General features: G+C 37.1%; 2 long non-coding RNA genes across 2 annotated transcripts; one reads left to right on the forward strand and one right to left on the reverse strand.

Moving 5' to 3' along the window:
- Window positions 1-223: 223 nt before the first annotated feature.
- Window positions 224-20,783, forward strand: LOC137049739 (uncharacterized). Its single transcript, XR_010899700.1, has 3 exons — window positions 224-400; window positions 7,741-7,824; window positions 20,424-20,783. It is a non-coding gene; the product is annotated as an uncharacterized lncRNA (long non-coding RNA).
- LOC137049738 (uncharacterized) lies at window positions 19,426-20,539 on the reverse strand. Its single transcript, XR_010899699.1, has 3 exons — window positions 20,406-20,539; window positions 20,073-20,234; window positions 19,426-19,908 (listed from the first exon to the last, which is right to left on the reverse strand). It is a non-coding gene; the product is annotated as an uncharacterized lncRNA (long non-coding RNA).
- Window positions 20,784-21,477: the final 694 nt, after the last annotated feature.

Here is a 21,477-nt window from a genome sequence, read left to right on the forward strand (position 1 = left end):
AATACTTAATCTCCAAATGATAAGTAAACTACTGAAGTATTTTTTTAATCTATTTGTAATATAATTTCTTTTATACCATTGTCTGTCTGAATACTCGATTCTGGTTGGCTGGAATGTTTTTAGTTTAGTGCAGGTTCCAAGTCAGTTAAAGAACACACATACAACAATTGCGCTTTTTTATTGACGTGCACATACGTCACTCCGAAACCTATGCTTTCTGCAGAGAGACATATTGTTACTTGACGTATCAAGCCTGCCTCGTGACTTTTAATAAAAGCTTCGCAACTGAATCGCTACATTATGTTTCTCAGCAACGAGGGAGTAACATTGCTGGTTTTGAAGCAATGAAACTCACAGGTCCGTTGTTAACAGACAAAGATGGAGAGGTGAACAGACGAAGGTAACCTCTCTCTCTCTCTCTCTCTCTCTCTCTCTCTCTCTCTCTCTCTCTCTCTCTAATGAATTGAAATAAATGATATAAGTAATTAATTCAAATAAATGTAGCTACGTATTACTTTTTCTTTGTGTCTGATTCAAAACGGGCAGAATGCTAGATAACCTATCCTTAACAGTCTGTCATTGCGGTCAAATATTGCGCTGAAAACACCAATAACCGCTTTAAATTGTCAATGCTGATAAATTACCATGGTATAGACGGTTTCATCGAACGCACGCGCGTTGCTACGGTTACGCGCCTGGCCCGAAGTTAACTTCCGGTCTGTGTCTGTTTGTATGGCGCACTACTCAGTAGAAATACATTTTAAAGTACTATTCTTGGTTAACATGATATAAATATTAAAAATCAAGCAGAGAGCACATGACACAAGTTTCCCAACATTATTCTTATATTATGAAACAAAGAAACATGTTATGCCGACGCATTGCATAATTGAAAGGCGAGTGCGCATGCATTTATATAGGCTACTGAACCCACCGGTAAAATGATGTTCGTTCAAATCCAGCTCAGACATGACATAAATCTGTAGCTTACTATACTTGTTGTAGCCATTAAACAATGTTTTTTTTTTCTTCATATTTATGTTTAAATATTATAATATTATTTTTAGATTTCATCTGATTATGATAGGCTATAAGTGCAAAGATGCGAGTGGGTCAGAAATGATTTTGGTGGTTATATTTAGTTTAATATTAAGTTTTGTTTTGTAAAAAGCCTTTCTTTCGTTTTGTACAAATTGTCTCTTAATTTTAATAAAGGGTTCTTCGGTTAATTGCATGTATTTAATTAATAAGAAATAAATAAGTAGACTAGGTCGCGGAAGCCATCGCTTTCATTGCTCATTAACTGAAGCGCGTCTCAAATAAACTGAAACTCGGCAGGCTTGCCTCAGACATGAGGAATATGTAGCCTAATATGTGTAGAAACTAAAAGATTTAAATAAGCACATGGTGCAGTGTTCAGAACTCACGGTAAACAACCAGCGTTATACAGATGATCACGGCGATGGGCATGAGCAGGATGTTAAAGTTTAAGGGAATTTTTTTTTATTTTTATTTTTTTACCTTCTACTGAAAATGATCGGGTGCAAGCACATTTTAAACAGCACTTATTCACACACGTAATTTTGTGAATAAGTAATTTTGTCGTTTTCTCTAATGATTTCAAAAACATCTTGTAGTGCTTACCTGCTTGTAGTTATCAGTATACTGTTATATTCTATTATATGATTTTGTCATTTCACACTGTGGCCAATTTAAATGTTACCAACTAAATGAGACATAGTGAGTTTATAATTAAATTTATTAATTGCGTTTAATTATTGCATCTAAAGATTTTTCACGTGAATAAAGGCAAATAGATTTGCACACTTTGCTTAATCACTGGTCTAGTCTGTTAAACTTGTCAGAAGTTCTCGTTTCTAATCTGCCCTCGTGGTCTATTTTTTCTCTCATCAAAACCGAATACCATCAGTGGTTGTACATCAAGAGCAGGAACAGTTTTTGTGCGTTTTGTTTCGCGATCTGACCGGAACAAACAGAAAGTCTCTGCAACGGCGTTAAGCGTTAGATTAAAGCGCTCGTCTGTGTGAAGACTGCAGGAGCCGCGTTTGCTGCATTGAACTGCATTGTTTGTATTAGTTAGGTTAATCCGTGAAGCAAGATGTTTTAAAAAAGTGGTAGGGACATGTCCCACCTGTCCCACCCGCAAATTACGCCTATAAGTTTAAAAAAAAATTGGTTGATTGACGCCAATCGGACGTTCATGTTTTTTTTTTCGTCTATTTGAAAGTTCGGCTAATAAACATGGTCATTTTTTTTATCATCAAAATGTCCGGAAAACGAAACCTCTGCCGGTCACTTTGACCGGCACCATTTTTTTCTAGCGGAAACTCTGGGATCAACGTGACGGTGAGAAATGAATGACAGGATTTTCAGTTTTGGGTGACCTACCCTTTAAGTGGGGCGTTTTCCCACTCTATATTAAAGACATAAATTGGAGATTATTTATAATAAACATGCTGAAACAAAAAAAAATCTATACATTAAGATAATGGTGCACAATCAAAATTAAAGATGCTAACGCATAAGAAAGATAACGCATCCTCTGGTGTTATTGATGTCTACCGGAAGTTAAGTTTGGGCCACAAAAGCGCGCATGCGCAGTAGCGTTTGTTTATGTTGTTACCGTTGAAACCGTCTATAAACGGGATAATCTATGGTGCTGTGCTTTAAACGATCCGAATACAATGCTTCGCGTCGGTTTTGGTTCTTTGCTTTGTCTACACGTCGCGCATTAAAATCGTTTAATGGTAGGCCATAGCCAATTCATTACATAGTACTAGCCTAAAGTTACTAGCATAGCCTACTTGTTACTATTTCTACTATTGTTACTATTACTACTATTTCTTTTTAAATCACATTTTTATTTAGTTCCACATATATTTTCAATTATTTCCGAAATAATTAGGGCTATGTAGTCAAGTAGGCCTACAAGCTTATAAAAACATGCATCATAATTGGCTACACAAGAATTGGGGGGAAATAGTTTATAGTGGATAGCATTTGATGTATAATAATGTTTTAAAATGTTGTTTTCAACATAGGGCTAACATCTGGTCTGCTTTTTCTTTCCATCTGTCACTTGCTTTTTCTGTTCAGTGCTGTTTACTCAAAGCGTAATCAATACAGATCAGGTGTTTGTAATATGACACAGGTCATTTCCTAATCTCTCACTTATTAATCAGAAAGTGTTTGTGTGTGTGCCTTCATTCGTAAACATTTGTGCGCTTCGGTTTCTCTGTTGTGTTTGTTACGCGCTCATCCGCCCCCTGTTCGGTTTGTTTTCGGCTTTGTCTCCCAGGTGTTACTGCCATGTTACGAGACTTTGAATGCTTTCCTAGAAATCTGAGCGTGAAAGAGTTTACAGTGATGTATAATTGACTTGGCTAGTTAAATATAAATGGCTATCACCAGCCCCATTGTCCCTGGGGTGATCCAATAATGTAATGTTTATGAAATCTCATAAGACCTTTTTGTGCATTATTGATAACTGATCGTTTGTGAGGAATGCCCATCTTCTTCTAATGAATAACACCCATAAGGCACACTACACACGTCCCCATTTGTGTTTTTATTCTGTGTAACTGACTGGTATTTTCACTGAACATGCACAAACACATCTGATATGCGTGCACGCGCACGGGGCCTAGGTCCTCTGAGTTCCATAATTCCAGGGAAGCGTTTGAAATTCAGCTTGGTGTACTGTTTTTTGTTCCGGTGTTTCTCGGAAATGTGCAGGGTATTCTAATCGCAGCCTTCAGTTAGGACGGTTGAATTCATACCCATAAAATGATGTGTGTGCGGGCCAGTGGCTCAGAAAATTCACGTGTGCTGTCTAAAAACGCATCAGCGCCCGTAAAAGCATCTCCCCCTACAGATAAAAATGCCCCCATTGGCTTACAGCGTGTTTGCGCAAGATTTAAAAGTGACAGAAGGCAAAGCGTTAAATCAGCTCTTCGACAAACGATGTGTCGTACTTCATTGAATTATAGGGGTGGTCAGCCGCCTCCTGAACTCTGGAGGAAATATAGGCTATACTTGAGGGCTGCTGTAAATACTGTGGCGGGCTTTTCGGCTCATGTTGCCATGGAGACGGGGTTTGGATGGTGTGGCATTCTATATCCTGTGGGCTCTTGATAGGTTGGTCTGCATATCTGCTCCTTTTTTTGGTTTCAGCAAATGCATATCGGTACAGGGAGGCTGACATGAATGGTGTTTTTCTTATGCTATGACATTAAATGCATATGTTTTTCTTAATCACTCAGATGTGAATAATGTTAGCTTAGTAGATAGTAGCTCAAGATTATTGCTCCAAATGGTGAAAGTGCCATCATGAAATCCAGTTATGAAAAACATTTGTAATTGTGATATATAGCCTGTCAAGATTATGAGATATAAAGTCAATTTGTGATATACTTGCAATTATGATAAACAAAGTTGTATTTGTGAGATATAAAGCAACAATTGTGAGAGATACAACTATGAGAAACAAACTCTTTATTGCGATGTACAGTCTTGTTCAAAATAATAGCAGTACAATGTGACTAACCAGAATAATCAAGGTTTTTAGTATATTTTTTATTGCTACGTGGCAAACAAGTTACCAGTAGGTTCAGTAGATTGTCAGAAAACAAACAAGACCCAGCATTCATGATATGCACGCTCTTAAGGCTGTGCAATTGGGCAATTAGTTGAATGGGGTGTGTTCAAAAAAATAGCAGTGTCTACCTTTGACTGTACAAACTCAAAACTATTTTGTACAAACATTTTTTTTCTTCTGGGATTTAGCAATCCTGTGAATCACTAAACTAATATTTAGTTGTATGACCACAGTTTTTTTAAAACTGCTTGACATCTGTGTGGCATGGAGTCAACCAACTTGTGGCACCTCTCAGCTGTTATTCCACTCCATGATTCTTTAACAACATTCCACAATTCATTCACATTTCTTGGTTTTGCTTCAGAAACAGCATTTTTGATATCACCCCACAAGTTCTCAATTGGATTAAGGTCTGGAGATTGGGCTGGCCACTCCATAACATTAATTTTGTTGGTTTGGAACCAAGACTTTGCCCGTTTACTAGTGTGTTTTGGGTCATTGTCTTGTTGAAACAACCGTTTCAAGGGCATGTCCTCTTCAGCATAGGGCAACATGACCTCTTCAAGTATTTTAACATATGCAAACTGATCCATGATCCCTGGTATGCGATAAATAGGCCCAACACCATAGTAGGAGAAACATGCCCATATCATGATGCTTGCACCTCCATGCTTCACTGTCTTCACTGTGTACTGTGCCTTGAATTCAGAGTTTTGGGGTAGTCTCACAAACTGCCTGTGGCCCTTGGACCCAAAAAGAACAATTTTACTCTCATCAGTCCACAAAATGTTCCTCCATTTCTCTTTAGGCCAGTTGATGTGTTCTTTGGCAAATTGTAACCTCTTCTGCACATGCCTTTTTTTTAACAGAGGGACTTTGCGGGGGATTCTTGAAAATAGATTAGCTTCACACAGACGTCTTCTAACTGTCACAGTACTTACAGGTAACTCCAGACTGTCTTTGATCATCCTGGAGGTGATCATTGGCTGAGCCTTTGCCATTCTGGTTATTCTTCTATCCATTTTGATGGTTTTCTTCCGTTTTCTTCCACGTCTCTCTGGTTTTGCTCTCCATTTTAAGGCATTGGAGATCATTTTAGCTGAACAGCCTATCATTTTTTGCACCTCTTTATAGGTTTTCCCCTCTCTAATCAACTTTTTAATCAAAGTACACTGTTCTTCTGAACAATGTCTTGAACGACCCATTTTCCTCAGCTTTCAAATGCATGTTCAACAAGTGTTGGCTTCATCCTTAAATAGGGGCCACCTGATTCACACCTGTTTCTTCACAAAATTGATGACCTCAGTGATTGAATGCCACACTGCTATTTTTTTGAACACACCCCTTTCAACTAATTCAACTAATTGCCCAATTGCACAGCCTTAAGAGCGTGCATATCATGAATGCTGGCTCTCATTTGTTTTCTGAGAATCTACTGAACCTACTGGTAACTTGTTTGCCACGTAGCAATAAAAAATATACTAAAAATCTTGATTATTCTGGTTAGTCACATTGTACTGCTATTATTTTGAACAAGACTGTATTGTCACAAGTTAGAAACAAAGTAGAATTTCAATCAATCAATCAACTTTATTTATATAGCGCTTTTACAATAACTTACAATGATTGTTTCAAAGCAGCTTCACAGTGTTAAACAGGACAATATTGCAACAAAATTTGATTTGGCTGGACAGTCGTTCTGGAGAAGACAGTGATGTTGTCAGCTTATTTTAATTTATCATATAGCGACAACGTTGCCAGATCAGTAGTATAGTTTATAGAACTAAATAAGACCTAATTAATTAATTTTATTTGTATATTTAGTTGAATAACTTCATAATTCTTATCATAATTTTCATAATTTTAGTATCCCCAACTGAGCAAGCCAAAGGCGACAGTGGAAAGGAACCAAAACTCCATCAGACTTTGTGAGATATTTCTAGTAGAAACAAAGCTGCATTTTCAAAAGTTGCATTTAAAGCTACACTGTGTAACTTTTTTAGTTTATTCTTAGCTAAAAACACTTAGTTCTTTCAAAAATATATGTGCTCATTAATGTATATTTACTTCTTTTAAGTAATAAAGTATTCTCGTAAGTTTATAATATGCCATTGAAAACACACATGGGTAAGGGGTTGAATGCCGGTCGCCATGTTGCCCCTCCATCTTGAAAGTACATTAGCCAAAGAGGGACATACCCATAAATTCAAGCTTCGCCTTTCACGTTTTTACACTCGATGGCACTCATGGACGAGGTCGAACTGGAAGCCATGTTAATTTTGGACTAAATCGACTATCGTACGATTTAACACAAAATCGGAATTGAGAGGAACAGAAACTAATATTCACTAGATGGTCATATACCTTTATACTGCTTGATGGGGGAAAATATCACACAGTGTAGCTTTAAAAGTCGCAGTTGTGATATAACAATTGTGTATATCAACTTTCGTCCAATCAAATACTCAGCTGTGACTAAAGGCACAACTAAAGGCTATTGGTTACCTAAAAAGAAGCATTCATATGCCTGACCCAAACATCCTGTTTCAATTAACATAAATACATCAATTTCAACTTGAATGTTTGAAATTGAATTTGTGGAAGTGCTGAAGGGTGTAAAGGAAGCAGTCTGAGCACTTCCTAGTGAAGGTGCTCGAGGTCAGAGATTATAGCAGTCAATTATAGGTACATACATGTACAATAGTAAAATTAAGGGGTCAGGAAGAACAGTTAAACCTGTGCATCATCCATTTCTAGTGAACTGTATACAGTAAATGCACAGGGGAGACTTTATCAGACTAAACCATCACAACTCCACACCTTCAAATCCGGATACCTCTCTTATCGTTTCCTGATCCTGTGTTTGTATGGCTTAATGGTTCTATTCATGAAGGAATACAGATTAGTGATAAAGGTCACAGTCTCTCGTCTGTTGTCGGGATCACGGTCAATAGCACCTTCAGGTGACCTTCTGAAGTAGTCTTGCGGATCTCTTTGAATGGATTAACACTGTGTTCCCATAACATAAAAGCAAAATGTTGTGTTGACTTTTCAGAAATGCCGCTGTCTGACTTGTTTTAAGAGAATATTGCTCCCAATCACCTTTCTGATTTTTTTTCTAGGTTTATCTGGAGAAAGGTACCTGTTAGAATTCCTATTCATCTCAATAGAAGAAGTTGATCATCTGGAGCAGGACTCTTCTGAATGTATGTGAAATTTGCTATCTTTGCTGGGACATTGGAACTTTTTAGTCATGAAATAATGTGTGAAAATGTTGCTACTCAAAGTAAAAGTAGAAAGTCCTCCATTCAAACATCACTTGAGTAAAAGTACAAAAGTATCCAATTTAAAACGTACTCAAGTACCGAAAGTAAATATTAAAATTAACTGTAAATATCAATAATTAAGCAGACAAATTATTTTGGGAATGATATGCAATGCTTCAATTGAATTGATAAGTTTAGAAACTGCAATTAAGAATATGTTAGATTTGCAATCATAAGAGACAATGAAGCACCTTAATGCAGAATAGGGGTTAAACTTGAAATAGACATGTTCCATAACATTAGCTGCATCAAACAGAAGATTTGCAAAATGCTATTATCTAATTCAAAATTCATTAAAAAGCCATAACCACAATGATATATTACTTAACAATTAGTTAATAGTCATGTACCTCAACAAGTAAAGTCATAACATAATAATAATACCATTGCAAATTGTTATATATGATTAATTGAAAAAGACAACTGGGTGTCGAAAGGCATGGCTTTGACCCATTGTGGTAATTAATACATTAATGTGCATTATTAGTTAATATAATATGTTATTAGGGAATTAATGATGTCATATTTAATTAATAGCATTTCATATATTACTTAATCTATTAATCATGTTGAATCTTCATTAGTTGCTGATGCAGTAAACCATAAGTGAAGTTAATAAACGTAATTTCGGGAGGAGTACACCCATCTAATCTTTAATTAAAACCAGCAGCTTTCTTCCCCTTTTTAGTTCCTGAAGCATCCCTCCTCCTCCCCTGCTCCTCCTTTGTACAATTTTGTACACCACACTGGTGGTGGTTGAGGAGAGATCCCTGACACGAGTGTAAAGCGCTTTGGGTGTACAGTAGTACATATGAATGCGGTATATAAATGACTCATTCATTCATTATTTTATTTATTTAATTTGCCTGTTATAGGGGGGCAATCGGAGCTCGGGTAGAATATCCTCTTCGAGCCCCTCTATAGCAGACAGCAAACCAAATCTGTTTACCACTTTCACTAAGATTATATGGGCACACAAACTCGTGAAATAAATGGTTTAGTTCTTCATGAGTCATACATTAAAGGGGTAGTTCACCAAAAAAGGAAAATTTGATGTTTATCTAAAAAAACAACAACAGGGCATCCAAACACAACCCCAAGTCTTAACGCCGTTAGCTATCAATATGCGTTAGCTAACTTGACTAACGTTAGCTATAGCTGTTTACAAGGCACGTTTCAATATGAAATCCCTTGGCTAACAATAGTTAAAACATTGACGTCAACTCCCAATATTAGTTTTCTCAGATTTGAGGGTGAAGTTTTGAATGCTGAAATTGTATTCACCCGAGGCAGGCAAAGAAGACATTTCAGCCAATAAGCATCTCCCTTGACTTCAGTAAAAGAGCTTTTTTTCAAAAGAAACCACATGTTTCATTGGTTTGGAAAGTAAGTGTAATAAATACTTAGTAAAAAGTAAACTTTCTTTACTATTGTAGTGGAGTAAGAGTAAAAGTAGATGCAAAAAAATCCATACTCAAGTAAAGTACAGATCCCCGAAAAAAATATTTAAGTAAAGTAACAAAGTATGTTTTCTTCATTACTTACCACCCTGCCTTTCTGGGTCTTGAAAGTATTCATTAATGTGCTGTGGAGAGGTCAGCGAGCACTTGGATTTCATCAAGATCTTAATTTGAGTTCTGAAGATGAACAATAGTCTTAAAGGTTTGGAACGACATGAGGATGAGTAATTAAAGAGAGAATTTATATTTTTGGGTGAACTGACCCTTTAAGAGTGTTGTTCAATAAAATGCTATAAAAAATTACCACACATACTGCAATCTTCAGTTTATTGTGATGCTTATTCGAGGTAAGTTTAAGAAGTACATTTCCTGGCCATGTAAGGAAGTAGGTATTTTTTTGTAGTAATATAGAAGTAAATCTATAGCCTAAGTAAATGTCCTATTATTGTACTGTATAAAACGCTATTGTATTAATATCTGATACCATCACTGTATTTTTTTTAAGGACAGAACAACAGAAAGTACGTCAGTGCTATTTTCTTTTCTGTCTACCAGCGAGATCATACTCAGCTTGTCCAACTTTTTGCTGCTCTATTACATCCTATAGCCTTAAAGCCAGGCTAACAGCTGCGGTGAATGAATGCAAGAACAAAGAGTTGTGTCTGAGCTTTAGATTTAGCCTGGCGTACCCCAGTCATCTGACTCTGCGCATTACCGTAGAAATGAGCTCACCCTGCGATCGGCAGTGTAGTGTTTCAGGCCACACAGTGTTTGCACACAGATGTCAGTTTCAATGACATATAAAGCTCTGGTAGAGGGGGATTGTGTGTCTGTGTGAGACTGTGGAGGCAATCTGATTGGAAGATGTAGGGAGACAGTGGACGTGTGTATTTAGAAAATGGGAAAATGTTGTGTTTCTCTTCTAGGGTCATTTTGGGGTTAGTTTTAATCTATTTTGTGATTTGACTTGACTTACAAAAATAGATAATCTTCATCAGAGCCAAAACATGCTTTCAAAAACAGCCATCACAAAGCAGGCCAATACAATACAAACCAGAACTTCTCTAGATGCACTGCATACTAAATAAAGTGAGAAACAGTCACTGGGATTTGAATGTATTGTCAGCTGTTATGCCCATGTGTGACATGTTAAACAAGGAATATAATCCTCTTGAGATTTATACATAAGCCGTGAACGGTGTAGGCATTGTTTTGAGACTAAAACACGACAGCGATGTTTCTCAGAAATGCAGACGTGCTACTTAGACAATGAAGCATTTTATTAATTTCATCATACTGTAAGCATTACTTCACATATATTATATGTATAGTTTACATATAATTATCTATACATAATTATCTATGCATTTATTTAAAAGAATACTGTGAATAAAATGATGAATAGAGAAATAGACTGAAGACATCATTATTTTATAAAAATCATTTATACATTTTTGGCATATTCAGTGTGGTATAACCAAAATCCAAGAAGACATTTTGTTCTTGACTGTTCTTGACTTGTTCTTGTAAAATATTTTACCCTTATCCTGTTTTATTTAAACATTTTAATTAAATATATATTTCCCGTAATTCAAAATATTTTTCCCGTGTTGCTCCAGACTGCTGAACCTCCCTTGTTTCCTTACAGTTGTGTTCACAGTTTCTGATTCCTCCCCTCAATTCACGTCCTGTTATTCTTAAGCTGTGGTTGTTTTTGCTTGCACAGTAATAAGCGGGTGGGGTCTCGCTGTTCATATCCTTTGCGTGTGTGTTTGTGTATGTGTGAGAGAGACACTTAGCATTTACGCTAGGGGTCAATGTGGCCACTGTGAGCTCTGGGTGTTTGTGTTTAGGGAACGGTGTGTTTTCCCGTGAGACTGTATCCCAAAACCTCAACATTTTGTGTGAATGTGTGTGTTTGGCCCATAACTTGCCCCCAAATGACATAGCTGAGAGGTGTCTCTCCCTATCCTGCCTGTTTCTTTGTCTGTCTAGAGGGGCCTACAATTATGGTTGTTGGGTACTGTAATCTAGCCTAGTAAATCATGTTTTACAGCAGTTCCAATTTTGCTGATCCAGGTATTTGAATGCTACAACATTCAGTTAGGAAAAGTTGACCATTGAGGATCACATATTAATGTAGCCTAACATAATATAGGAAAGTCTGACCTTTTTTGGTCAACCCTAGTTCTGGAGTACCCCCAGCTCTGCAAATTTGTGCTACGTCCCTATACATCTTTGGAAGGGCACATTCGAAGGCCGATTGCATCACTGTGGCACGGAGAAGGCTGCCCCAGTTCCAAGGCTCCTTCAAATGTGGCCTCCAAATGTGTCCTTCATTTCCTGTTAAGTAAAGGATACAACAATCCTTTGTGCCCTTGCCTACCTCAGAATTCAATGTGCGCCAGTGACAACTGGATTATTTAGAGAAATTGAGGAATTACAATTTTAAACGCAAGTATTGGGCAAGTTGATACAAATGAGAAAAAAACGCTTTAAAGCAATTCAAATGTTGACAAATACACATAAAATGACGTGATATACTCTTTATGATACAGAAATGGACCATGGGGAACATATTTAGGTAGTTTGTGAACCCTGTTTTATTTTCAGACGGTTTATATAACTTTAACAAAAGTCTAGTACAAACGTTACTGTCACTCAACGGCAGCTGTCACAGTTGCTGGGAGACAAGAACAGTCCTCCATAGGCTAGACCATCCCATTTAACAACACCCTGTCTGACCTTCGAGCCTTCAAAGGCTTGGCCTTCGAAGGATGCAGCCTTTTAATTGGGACACATCCTAGCTGCGTCCGAAAACCTAGGCAGCTGACTCGTTGCCTTGCTGCCTTATCAGGCAATAGCTTATAAGGCAGCATTTTGGCCACGAAGGCACCTCACAAAACTAATTTTGGACAGACTTCTAAGGTAGAGTAGGCTAACAGTTCAATGATCTACAGCAAAATAGAGAGAGCATCAGGGAAAACTAAACATATTTAATTATTACATTAGTAATTTCTCGCTAGAAATGGCATCAGGAGTGAAAAATATCAACCCGTTCTCACTCCCAAGGCGTCAAAATCCGAAGCATAGTCAAGTGCCTTCCGCGTCACAATTAAGACGCTAAAGGTGCCCCTGGGCGTCATTTTGCGACGCGCTGGGTGCTCCATTCATTACAATGATAAACCTTTGGCGTCATAAACAGACGCATTTAATAATTTGCGTCTATAAAAGCAGACATGATTTTATTAATATTTAAAGGCTACTTTTATATTTTGGAGCAACTAACTCCACTCCTACCCTAAACCTACCCATATCTAAACAATATAAAACACATAACAGGCAAATAAATGTACAGTCACAAGTATTTATTGCAAAAACTGACCAAAGCAGAATAAAAGTATTAACTCATGTTGCATTCCAAGTCTTCTGAAGTCATACGATATCTTCATGTGAAGAACAGAGTCGATCTTGATGTTTTAATCGCTGAAATGATGATCCCGCTGCCCCGTGAACGAACTCATTCATTTCTCATTCAAATAATTCAAAAGACTCCTGAGCATGACGCAATCGGTCACAAGACACACGAGAGCCAATGACATTTTACAATCAATGCTGACGTAATGACGCAATTGGTCACAAGACATTCGAGAGCCAATGCAATTTCACTATGAAATCTCACGTAACCGGCGCCAATATTTGAAATTTGATTGTGTTTGTTGATGATCTTCTGCGGATGGAGATGCTGATCGCTTTTGGGGATTTTCTTCATACAAATCAATCGTTTGGCCTCGGAAAACTTGGATTATTTAACTTTTTTGAATAACTTGTGTATGCAGTCGTATATGTCAGGCTATATCCTGTGTTTTATATCATGTTCAGACAAATGGGTAGGTTTAGGGATGGGATGGGGTTGGGTTACATGTTAAGCATGTCTAAATAGCGTAAATAAAATAAATGTAAATAAAATTATGCTTGCTGATTAAATTGAAAAACACACTCCAACATGTCATAATGGCAAAATTATAAACTAATACAATTTCACCATGACGATAACATTACTAATACCCAGCGCGTCTGTGTATGACGCCAAAGGTTTCTCACTGAAATGAATGGAACACCCAGCGCGTCGAAACATGACGCCTTGGGGCACCTTTAGCGTCTTTATTGTGACGCGGAAGGCACTTGACCATGCTTCGGTTTTTGACGCCTTGGGAGTGAGAATGGGTTGCAAATATTGGTAAAAAAACATACAATTACACACAAAATGACCCTCAAAGGCAACTTTCGTCCGCCATCTTTTCCCCCCAGCTCAACTGTCACTGAATGGAAAGCACAGGATTGTGGGATATCAAAGGCAGTGAAGGATACATGTATGATGCCTTCAAAAATTGATCAGATGAAGGTATCTCAGGAGACAGGAAGTGAAATTAACATTAGGTTCGGACGTGGATTGATGCCTTACTACCTTGAAATGTGTCCTCCGAAGGCAGCATTTTCCAGGTTTTGGACAATGCCCCTGTGTATGTCTCCCTAATCAAGCACAGAATGGTTCAAACAGATTCAGCTCATCAGCTTGTTAGAAGAGACTTCAGGACCTGAAATGTGTCAGATTAGAAACTAGACTAGAGAGACTTCCAAAATGTGCACTGTTGAGGGTACTCAAAGACCAGGTTTGGGAACCACTGCAATAAGAGAGTAAGAGTTATAAGAAAACATTATGTAACTCTAGCTAATAGAGCTACAGCTCTGGAAAAAGTTAAGAGACCACTTAACATTGATTTTTCGATGTTAAGTGGTCTCTTAATTTCCAGGGCTGTATAATAATAGTACTAATGGTAGCAAAAGTATAAAAAAATTGAACAAAGAAACAAGTTTCAGACAAACTATGATTGCTTAACAAATCCATGTCTGAAAGTTACACTCTAAAAAATGCTGGGTTAAAAACAACCCAAGTTGGTTTGAAAATGGACAAATCCAGAAATTGGGTTGTTTGAACCCAGTGAATGGGACCCATTTAAACAACCCAATTTCTGGGTTTGTCCATTTTCAACCCAACTTGGGTTGTTTTTAACCCAGTATTTTTAGAGTGTTTGCTATTATAAAAAACATTTAGATAGATAGACAGACAGACAAACAGAGAGACAATCAAAGCCGTATTAGTATCATCTGTGTGTCCTGTGGTTGACAGTTAATTTTTAGATTTTGTTTTATCACAGTACACGATGTGAAGCACTACAGGGCACTGTGTTCTCACATCCATGTGATCAGACATGCAACACAGACACACTCAAGCTGATAATAAAGCACCATATGTCCAGAGACAGATTTGAGTGAGCCTGGCCTGATCCACACATTTATTCTGACGCGAGCAGATCCATATGGTTCTCAGCATATAAAATGAAGGCAACAACACAGCACTGATTCTGCAAACATGCTGGGCTTGATGATAATGCACAGCAGTTAACCTTTAGCAGCTATTTTTAACTAAATATGCAGAAAACAAGTGTGTAAAAGAGCGAAGATGGAGGGGAGGTTGAAGTGTGAGCAGACACCTCTTGCATAACACCTCTAACACATCGGCGCTCTCTCACACACTCCTTAAAGGGAAGCAAAAATTAACATCATTTACTCAACATCGTGAAATCTTAAAAATAAAGTTTTTTTTTATTGGCATCTGTGGTTCCATGAACAACCTTTAACATCTATTGAACCTTTCCACTGCACAATAGGTACTTTGTAGTGGAAGATGGTTCTTTAGATTTTTTAAATATTCTTCACACTAAGAAAGGGTTATTTTAAGAACTGTTGATTGAAAGGTTCTTTGGAGCCATAGATGCCTTTGGAAAGGTTCTTTCTATGGCATCTCTATACGAAACCCCCCTTTGGGAACCTTTAGTTTTAAGAGTGTGTCATTCCAAACTGTTATGATGTTCTGTCTTTGTGGAAAACCAAAAGAAATATTTTGAGGAATAAGTTTGTTGCTCTTTTCTATGCAATTACAATGAATGTGTACTAAATCTTTTTTTTTTAAAAGACACAAGCATCATAAAATTATTGTAAAACTAGCAAAATATTAGCTTTGGGTCATTATTCACTAAAAATATGGGAATAATGGCATATGCTTTATTCACACATTTATTAATGCTTATTAATGCTTCATGAAAGCACAGGCAATGTCTGGTTTGTGAACAAATTATTTTTTTGGTTCAAATCTTATGGTTGATTTGATTCACTGAACCAGTGTGAACAATTTGTTCACAAATGTCAAGATTTCTTATGAAACTTCAGTCTGTTTCTCAACCGCAACTATATGACTTCACTCATGAATCATATTTATGGTACTTTTGCATTCTTTTTGAAGCTTGAACTCTCCTTTTACTAACGGAACATGGCACGTTATTTAAAATTTCTGCTTTTGTACTGCATGGGAAAAAACTAAATTCGAACAGATTTGGAACAACATACGTGTGAGTAAATTATGACCGTATGTTCATTTTTGCATGAGCTGTTTCTTAAAATCTTCCCATCAGTCGGTTGTTGTACAGATTGGTTTGGCTTTTTTTTCCTCATTTCTCTCTCTCTGAATCAGCATCACTGTGCTCAACTGGAGTCATGTTGATGGAACATAAGGAGTAAAAAACGTTTTTTTTCCCGCCTACTTTTTTGGCTACCAGCAGCAAAAGATGTGTTCCCAGAAGGGCATAGACACACACACACACACACACACACGTAACCTTATGCACACTGAATGATGGAAGGAGAGTGTCTTCTTTCATGGTCTAAGGAGATGAGAGATGAGAGGAATTTCTCTGGGATTACCTACAGTACAGCAGAGTTCCCAGAATTCCACACACCAGGAAACGGATTTCTAGGAAGTGGTGATTAGAACAAAGTGGCAGAACGCCAGACAAGTAGGATCACCCATCAGCAGCTCCTCCCCTTCTGATGCATATACCCCCTCTCTCTCTCTCTCTCTCTCTCTCTCTCTCTCTCTCTCTCTCTCTCTCTCTCTCTCTCTCTCTCTCTCTCTTTCTCTCTCTCTCTCTCTCTCTCTCTCTCTCTCCTCCTTCTCCTTCTCTCTGTCAAAATGCCCACTAACTCAAGGACAGTACTAATACGGCTATCATTGGATTATTATCAGTATCGTCCTGATAATAACATTGTCCTATTATGCATTGCAGAAAATGTTTTAATACGGTTAACGCTTGAATGAGAATGTCTGGAGACATTCTTTGAGAGATTTATCAGAAAAACACCAGGTCATCATGCCCCAAATCACAATAAATGACATACAATAAATTAAATGAACTGCACAAGGTTTGGTGCTGTATTGGTATAACATAATTTACACGTTTGAATGGTCATGTAATTAGTCGAAGACTTGGAGTTCAAACGTTGACACAAGTAAACTACTTTTCCACCTTATTCAGTTGTGTATTTTATGAAAACAGACTAATATATTTTATATTGATAATAAATGTGAAAAATGTTTTTCTGCAGCATAAATTTAGTTTTATTTTTGTATTTACTTCATACACATGTAATAATTTCACGTTTCTTCTTGTCTGTCTGTCTTTCTTGCTTTCTTTCAGCTTTTCGCTTCAGCTCACCCTGTCACATGAGATTTACTGAGACTAAATTAGTGTTGGGAAAGCCGGTTAGTTTGCCTAGCAGTTTAGTCTCTCTCTGATCATTGCCCTCACATGCGTTTGGCGATTTTATTTAGTCAGGCCGAGGGAATCAGCTATAAACACTAAACTGGAACTGATTCACTGCAATACGATCCAATCTAATTTGTGGAAACAACCTCACAAATAGTTTTTCATAATCTAATGGTTATTCCAAGAATGTTTGCTCACAGATTGTTTAATGGCTCTATAAAGAGTTGAACAGAATACCTTTGCACAGAGGTGTCATCTGTCGTGTGAGCCAGAGGGTGAATAGGCCACCTGTGTGAACTGCTTAGGCTGTTACGTTTTATGACCCTTCTCTCTCTCTCTGACCCTCTCTGACCCTCTCTCTGACCCTCTCTCTGACCCTCTCTCTCTCTCTCTCTCTCTCTCTCTCTCTCTCTCTGACCCTCTCTCTCTCTCTCTCTCTCTCTCTCTCTCTCTCTCTCTCTCTCTCTCTCTCTCACACACACACACACACTCACACACAAACTGTGTGTGTGTGTGTGTCCGGCTTAGGTTTGCCGATATTATTGGGACCAAATATCCCTACAAAGAAAAACTTTGTATGGTTTCCCATGAGGAAATTAGCTTAATAAATATGCATAGGTTTATGTGACAGGTTTAAGAACAGGAGATAAAAATACAATTTGCTCAGTATAAAAATTAAAGGAAATGAGAAAATGTATTACCCTTTCTTCAACAAGCTCATTAAAGCACGCACAGTCCTCCCAACAAAAACAGAACACCCTGTCCTCTGCCGTACTATTTGGTCTGGTTATAAATCATATTTACGCTTATTCCATAATTATTTTCAGTTGAGTAAATATTTCCATTTTTCTAGTCATTCCTGCACATAAATCTCATTAGATCTCCTCAGGGACATGGTGACAGCCTGTGGCGCTCCGTCTCCGAGTCGGATCTGTGAGGGGCAGTTCAGACGAGGATTCTGAGAAATCTCCATACCCCTGAATGTGCAGATAACAAGTATTAACCAGGGCTTATTGGAAGCAGATGCCCTTTTCCCAAAAACCTCAGTAGGGTTAATATCTCAGAGTTCAGGTCTACGTCTTTCTCTGCTGTGATCCAGTTGAGCATTCATGTGTGTGTGTGTGTGTGAGAGAGCGTGAGCACTGTGCTGTTCTGCGAATGATGCTCCAGTTCCTTGAAGGGCTTGCTGATGCGTTTCTCTTGCTGATGTGAAACATGAATCAGTTTACAAATTCATGTAATCATAGTAGTGGCCAAGTGATGTCAAACCTAGAAAAACTGGCATCTTCACTCTTTATTCAAACACTATAATTTGCTAAAGATTTTGTAAGCATATTGCACATTTGTGATTGGAATCTATTGTTTTACTTGTTATTAGGCTTACATACAAAGAAAATATGAACAAGGGAGAATCAAACCAATTGAATATTAATAATAACTGATTGCTTTTTCTTATGAGCTAAGTAAAGTAAAACCTGTAGCTTTTTTGCCATATAGGTTTGTCAGATAAATACCTTACTGTTTTGTTCTTTCCTATGTTTAAAATAAATATAAAGTATTTGACCCATATTTTGATGGTTTAATCAAATTTGTTGGGTCATTAAAAAAAAAAATCCCCTCTGGACATGACTTTTGGCCACTATATTTGTGTAGTATAGGGGGTGAATTAATAAAAACGTACCCCCTCAGACTCTCCATCTAACTCTAAATGATCTGTATAAAAAATAACCCAAATACGGTTGTTAATAATGATAATACTACTGATCCTCCCACAAGTTAAAAACAAATGATAAAGGAATGCGGCTCGTCTTGTTGCTATAGTGATGGCAGTCTCTCCATACCTTTATATTTATCACTGTCTGATGGATTGTGTCTCAAAGTGTGAGCTGTAATTGTGTTGATCTCTGTGTATTTGTGGGCTCTATCATCAATGCAGATGCTTTTCTGCCAGTATAATTATGCTAAATTGAGTTCTTTGAAGCAGTTCTTCTTTACAAAAGTCATTTGAAGTGACTCTATTAGAATAATCGACTGTGTCTAACATCAAATATGGCATCACAAGATTTAGAACAAACATTGAGTTATGTTTTTCTTGGTTCCATCCCTCAATTTGTGTTCTTTTATCACCTCTTAGTAGGAATCTTTCCATTTTGTGAGATTTTTGAAGATGGACACAGTATTTTAGCACACATTTCTTTATGTATTACTTAATATTTAGAAATGAAGTATATTTATATTGCAATTAATAGCTGAGATAAGTTATATAACTGTAGTAATAATCTGAAAAGGCTTGATAGAAAAGCAATGTACAATGTTTATTTGTAATCATACTGTTTTGCAGAATACAGATTACATCTTACAATAAAAAATTAATAAGAGAACAATGGAATTGTGTAAGTACACAACGAAAAAGATACACTTAAAGCCTTCTACAAAATAATTGTGAGCAGACATGCCCTCTGTAGGAACTTTGAATAACATAAAATAAGTGAGTATAAAGTGCCCCCTGCTGTCGGGAGAACAGCTCCACAGTATGGATCTGACAAGATCAGAAGGGTGAGATAAGAGATAATGATAATATTACTGTGGTGATCACTATAAAACAGGACTTTTACAGTATAATTTTACTTATAAAGGCTGTATGTTTGTGGGTATCTGAATTTCAGTAGCCACTGAATAGGAAAAACAGATTGGATATTGTGTTACACCCGAAAAATCGATAATAAAATGCAAAAGATAAGAATAAAAAATAAGAATATTACAGAAAATACTGTAGAAAAAACGACTAAATATTCCGGACGTTCTGTCGTCATGTTCTTATTGTAATTCCCAATGTTGATCTGAAATGACAATGACAGAAATTATCTACTCATAAAAGATCTCATAAAGTTAACTTGACATCAAGTGTTATTAAATTTAACAAACACGTGAATAGTCAAACTAAGATTCTCTCCCCCTCAGATTACGGTTACCATATGCAAGAAAATATCAAAAACAGACTTACTTTGAGGGAGTCCAATGCTGTGACGGCTCCTGATTCTCCTTTAATCTTACAGATGATGGCCTTGGACTCAATCATCTCCAAAACACACTGATATTGCTGATCTCCTTGATAACCCATCACGTTCACCTCACTCATACTCAAATTCAATGCATCTGCTTTTTTCTGAGAAAGAGAGAGATGGTGTGGAGATTGTGAAATTCACATGCTGATGTGCATTTTGATGAAACACCGATTGCTCACAATAATGAGACCAAGGGACAGTAAATGTAGGAAAACATGCCAAATAATGCAGATTGTATGCTGATTTAAAACTCACGGTATCACTTAACTCACCTTAATGTTCACCTTTAGATCATTGGCCTCCTGTAAGGTGGTGAATGCAATGAATTCTGGAAACCGCATTTCGGTCAAATGCTCACAGTCCACAATGGAGTTTCCAACCTTCATTCTAACCCCCGTCTTCTGGTGAGTGAAACCACATGTCCTGAGAAAGACAGACAATGAAAATATGACTAAACAAAGCTACATGTGAGCTGTGAATACTATAATGTTTCGTTTGAATTAATACATTTTGGCAGTCAATGAAGTACATTTAACAATTATACTTGCAGTAATGACAAAATAATCTGACAAAATTAGTACTTATGCACTCTGTGTAAATAAAGCTGTTTGACTGCCCTTACAAAAATATATGTATTCAAGTGTGATATACCTTTTTATGTGCTTTTTTTAGAATTAACTTAAAATCACAGTAAACCTTTGTACATCCTGTACATCCACATTTTTGTCTTGTTTTTTTCGGATGATGTTGCCTGTGTTAAAGGGTTAGTTCACCCAAAAATGAAAGTTATATAATTAATGCCTCACCCTAATGTTGTCCCGCACCCGTAAGACCTCCGTTCATCTTCAGAACACAGTTTAAGATATTTTATATATAGTCCGAGAGCATATGCAAGTGTATGCACACTATACTGTCCATGTCCAGAAAGGGAATAAAAACATCATCAAAGTAGTCCATATGTGACAGCGTATTGATTCATGATTCGGATCGCCAATGTCACGTGATTTCAGCAGTTTGACACTCGATCCAAATCATGAATCAATCTGCTGATTCATGGCCGTTTGAATCTTTAAGGTTTGAAAACAAACGCGGAAGAGAAGACAATGCTAAATAAAGTTGTAGTTTTTGTTATTTTTGGACCAAAATGTATTATCGATGCTTCAAGAAATTCTAACTAACCCACTGATGTCACATATGGACTACTTTGATTATGTTTTTATTAGCTTTCTGGACATGGACAGAAAAGTCTAATGGGTGTGGAACAACATTATAGGGTGAGTCATTTATGACATAAATTTCATTTTTGGGTGAACTAACCCTTTACTGCTATACCTAAATACATCT

This window comes from Pseudorasbora parva, chromosome 20 (genome assembly GCF_024679245.1).
Source record: "Pseudorasbora parva isolate DD20220531a chromosome 20, ASM2467924v1, whole genome shotgun sequence".
NCBI classification, from domain to species: Eukaryota; Metazoa; Chordata; class Actinopteri; order Cypriniformes; family Gobionidae; genus Pseudorasbora; species Pseudorasbora parva.